The following is a 5,178-nucleotide window of genomic DNA, read 5'->3' on the forward strand; positions in this document are numbered from 1 at the left end:
AAGATACAAATGTAGGGATCTGAAGTGGTACATGTACCCCGATGTTTATAGCAGCAATGCCCACAATAGCCGAACTGTGGAAAGAGCCAAGATGTCCATCGGCAGATGAATGGATAAAGAAGAGCTGGTATATATATACAATGGAATATTATGCAGCCATCAAAAGGAATGAGATCTTTCCATTTGCAAGAACTTGGATGGAAATGGAGGGTGTTATGCTGAGCGAAATAAGTCAATCAGAGAAAGACATGTATCATATGACCTCACTGATATGAGGAATTCTTAATCTCAGGAAACAAACTGAGGCTGTTGGAGTGGGGGGTGGGGTGCGAGGGATGGGGTGGCTGGGTGATAGACACTGGGGAGGGTATGTTCTATGGTGAGCACTGTGAATTGTGCAAAACTGTTGAATCACAGATCTGTACCTCTGAAACAAATAATGCAATGTATGTTCAGGAAAAAAAAAAAAAGAAGAAGAAGATAGCAGGAGGGGAAGAATGAAGGGGGGGAACAGGAGGGGGAGATAAACCATGAGAGACGATGGACTCTGAAAAACAAACTGAGGGTTCTGGAGGGGAGGGTGGTGGGGGGATGGGTTAGCCTGGTGATGGGTATTAAAGAGGGCACGTTCTGCATGGAGCACTGGGTGTTATGCAGAAACAATGAATCATGGAACACTACATCAAAAGTAATGATGTAATGTATGGTGATTAATATAACAATAAAAAAGATTCCCTGTTTCATTAACCATGTTTAAGATCAGTATATACATATATATTGATCTTTTTTTTTTCAAATGGTTATTTTGTCAGATTGTTTGAACATTAAATTTATCCTCGTTTGCAATCCAAAATAGTTACCTGAAGTTTGCTGTGTGTGCAGGTGTGTGTGCATGTGTGTACTTTTATTGTGTATTTGTTTTCTAAACTCTTTGGCACAATTTTCTGGGTGTGTTCAGACTACCACGATACTTGTCAGGAGAGAACTTTTCTTTTGTGCTGCCAATTCTGAGCATCTAAAATTTCGGTTTGTTTGGGTTCTGGCTTTCTTTTGTTTTTGAAGTTTGTGTCCTTTATTTGTAACAACTGTATTTGAATTTGTTCTAGATCCTCTAACTCCAGAGTTTTCTTTTTCTCCCCCCTCCCCCACTTCTATATTCACAGTTGAACCATATTATTTAGGAAAGGCACCTTGATGAAAAGATCAGGATATGGGAGCTCTGACCATTCGTCAGTGTTTTCCCTAGAAGATAATTGAAAACAAAACAAAACAAAAAAAGAAAACAAAACAAAAAACAAAACCTAAAGAGTGTCTTTCCTTTTTTTCTTTTCTTTTCTTTTTTTTTTTTTTTACACATCTATTGTGCTGCATCAGTAGACAAAACTTCGGTTAGTTTTATGAAATGCAACATCTAACGCCTTTTTTTCTGGGAAAAAGAAACTGCAATGACTTGAAGTTGAGAATGTGGATACAGCCCCACTCACACATACTCATTCTCTGACTTTAAAGAATCCCTCACCCTCCTTTTAGCCGGTACACAAACAGTACCATGTGGCAAAGGTGCACCAAAGGTGGGCTTGAGACCCAGGCTCCATCTTTCTTATCAGTAGCAAAGGCCAGTCTGCCTTTTACAACAAAGCACCACAGCTGAACCCAGTCCCTCCTCCTCTCCCAAACCAGTCACTCCACTTGGCACCAGCCAAAAGACAGAAAACCTAGTTCTAGCCTCTCCTGGGATGAGATAACTTTCTTTTTTTTTTTTTTTTTTTTGTTTTCTAAGCAAGTAAATCCATCGTTTTTCTCTTTTCTGAGATGGTTGATGTTACGGTTTTCTACGAAGCCAGTGCTTACTTAGCTCACTAACAGCACTGCTGTTGGTGGCCAGTGGCTGTGGCAGGATGTTCAGTGTGGTGTGTTTTCTTTTTTTTTTAAAGATTTTATTTATTTATTTGACAGAGAGACAGAGAGAGAGGGAACACAAGCAGGGGGAGCGGCAGGCAGAGGGAGTGTGAGAGGGAGAAGCAGGCTCCCCACCGAGCAGGGAGTCCGATGTGGGGCTCGATCCCAGGACCCTAGGATCATGACCTGAGCCGAAGGCAGCTGCTTAACCAACTGAGCCACCCAGGCACCCCTGTGGTGTGTTTTCAAGCCTCACTCACTCATCCTCTCTTTCCCAAACATTCAGCATCCATGTACACTCCTCACTTCCGGGTTTTTCAAAAGATTGGAGATTTCCAGTGGGGGTCTCAGGGTATCATCCCAATGGTAACAGATCAAGCTTTGTTCTTCAGTTTCCTCAGTTCTTTTGTTGCCCATGTAGCAAGGGTTTTTGCTTTGTTAGTCTTCGATCTCTGTCCTTCCGTCCTTCCGTTAACAGTTCATGGATCATTGGCCTAGCTTCTACTAATTTCAGTACATCCTTCCCAAATGCTGTACACAAGTCCCCTATCAGCCCAGCAGCACAAGCTACTACTCCGTCTGTATGATCTTCATCTCCAGCAATCTGGTCAATGAAAGACAGAATAAATTCTACTCTGGGTTGTACCAGCATGACATCCGGGTGCACATTCTCCTGGTCTCCCTTCAATCCCTGGACAATTCTGGTACAGGCCTCCAAGCAGCCTTCTCTTAGCTCATTCAGATAATCCCAATGTCATAGTCTTATTTGTCCACCTGGGCTTGGGAGGCCTGCTGAAGAGTATTCAAGACAACCTCTAGATATTTTTTAAACTCTCCACCAATAGCAAGGGCAATATCACCAAACACTGACAAAGTATGTGGCTTCACAGACCTGTGGACATTTTCATTCCCCAGGTTCTCCAGCAGGAGCTGCATCACCTCATCACAGAAAGGTAAGATGTTGGACTGCAGAGCAAGGCATAAATCTCCCACTAAGCCCACAGTCGCCAAACAAACCTGGTATTCAGCATAATTTTTCAATCCAATGCCCAGGAAGGGTTTAAAGGCCTCCATGTACTTTAGGAATTCACCACCCAACACTTCCACCAGTGTGCTAACTGCCATTAGTGCATCCTCTTGCACTCCTCCAGACCCAGCTGTGCTTTGGAACATCCTTAACAGGGAGGCCATGACCACATCAGAGATCTGCAAAGCATCTTGATGTTGCACTTTTCGGAGAACGTTCTGAAGAGTTGCACAGAGCAAAGACTGAAGGCTATTGAACTGGATTCTATCGGATGTGCTCTGGATATGTGACCCCATCTGGAGCACCTGCTACAGTCGTTCCATGATAACCAGAGTAGTTTTCTGAACCACGGGGTAACAATCCTTGGCACTATTTTTCACAATTTCCATCAGAGATTCAAATGCAGAACTCCTCAGGTTGTTCTGGTGTCCATCAGGTCTGTCTGTGGTCTCCAGGAGCTTCTGAACTATGAGTTCAAAAGAAGAAGATAAGCAATCGGTAGCTGGTTCTTCCTGATCATCAGCCACATCTGCAGCTTCATAAGCAGCTTCAGCCAGACTGGAGAAAGCCCAGCACACAGTGGAAGCCACTCTGGGCTCAGCACTGAGGCCCTCGATCAGACACTGCAGCAGGGGAGTCAAATAGACATCATTGATGGCAGCTTCAGGGAACAGTTCACAAATTCGGCCCACAGTCCATGCAGTTGGGTCTCGAACAACTACACTGGGGTCTTTCATTAGTTCTATTAGGGTGGGCATAACCTGGATAACTAGTGGTTTGAGCTGATTGGGCTCTGGTCTTTCCAAGATACAGCCAAAAGCCATTACTGCCGCATCCCGGTACCACCAGTCAGTGTTCTTGATGTGTTCTTTAATGAAGGGGAAGACGTGTGGGACGATGTCATCTTCACAGCAGGTGGCCAGGAGCATGAGGCACAGGCCTGCCGCTTTGCAGGGGTTCCAGTCATCGTCGTCATCATTCTCGTCCTGTTTAGTTAGTGTCTGTGTGAGGATTGGAACCAGGTACTGTAGTGCTCCCTTGGCATAAAACTTGCTGGTGTGCTCAGGGTGTCGTCCTTGTTCTGCTGCCTCGGAAGCCTCAATGGCCAAGTCCATTTCCTCATCACACACATTGGACCAGAATTCTATCCCTTGTAGGGCCACCTCATCAATGTCACTTTTCATTGCTTCAATTGTGATAGCAAAAAGAGCGGGACCCATATACGTCTCCATGTACTGATAATACAAGGACATTATCTTTACCAGATTCTGTAAGGCAGCCACTCATACCCTTGTATCCAGACACTGTGTGGCTTCACAGACCACCTGCATAATAAAGTGCCTTTCGGACTCTTTGTCAAAGTTTGCTTTGGTGAACTCCAATGAGTTCAGGAGTGCACTTGTAGCCGCCGACTTCACATTATTACTGGGCTCTTCTTTCCTCATGCCCTGGATTATGGCAGTCAGAATCTCATTGGATTTATCCTGTAGCTGCTCTGGGTCTATATCTTGGCAAATGTAACTGATAGCTTCCAATGTCGACTCTTTCATGTGCTCTGTGCTGTTGGGGTTTGTGACATTGGCCACCAGCTGAGGAATGAGTTCTGGCCACTGGTTCACTGGGATCTCTGCACAAGCAATACCAGCCACACATTGTGAGGCAGACCTAGGCCGGTAAGTTTCTGTGCCCAAAGTCTGCAAAACATAATTCTTGACTTCCCGTCGAGCATTAGCATCAATTGCAAGCCACCTCTGCTGATATTGTGCCTTGATATCTCGATCTTTAGATGTCAAAGAGTTCTTGATTTGTAGACCAGCTGCGACTCTGGTAACCTGTTTCCTGGATTTGCCAGCACTCTGGACAGTTCCACAAGGAACGTGGGCAGGTTTTCCAAGGCCGCACGCTCCAAGAATTTCTGTGCCGCTTCCAGTTCCAGCCAAGACACGGTCTTCTGGAGGATGGTGATCAGCTCCATGGCGGAGGTGGTAGCGGGGACTCCTCCTAAGACGACGGTCCGGCTTCTCGGGAGGCGGCTCTAACTGGGGATGGGGGTTGGGGGTCGGGTGGGAAGGGAGGGTGGGATGGGGGGGCGGGGTCACCACAAGCCCATTCACCGGCTCCCTCTTGGTAGTCGCCCCGGCTCCCTTTCCTTCCTCTTTTCCTTCCTTCCTCCCTCCTAATTTGTTGCTGGCGGCGCCGGCAGCTGCTCCTCTGGCGGCAGGGGAGGGACCCCGGTGGTAGCTCAGAGCGCG

General features: G+C 46.1%; 1 pseudogene; it reads right to left on the reverse strand.

Moving 5' to 3' along the window:
- Nucleotides 1-2,144: 2,144 nt before the first annotated feature.
- On the reverse strand, nt 2,145-4,901 carry LOC118545409 (importin subunit beta-1 pseudogene; annotated as a pseudogene).
- Between the last annotated feature and the right edge of the window lie 277 nt (nt 4,902-5,178).

This window comes from Halichoerus grypus, chromosome 3 (assembly GCF_964656455.1).
Source record: "Halichoerus grypus chromosome 3, mHalGry1.hap1.1, whole genome shotgun sequence".
Classification (NCBI taxonomy): domain Eukaryota; kingdom Metazoa; phylum Chordata; class Mammalia; order Carnivora; family Phocidae; genus Halichoerus; species Halichoerus grypus.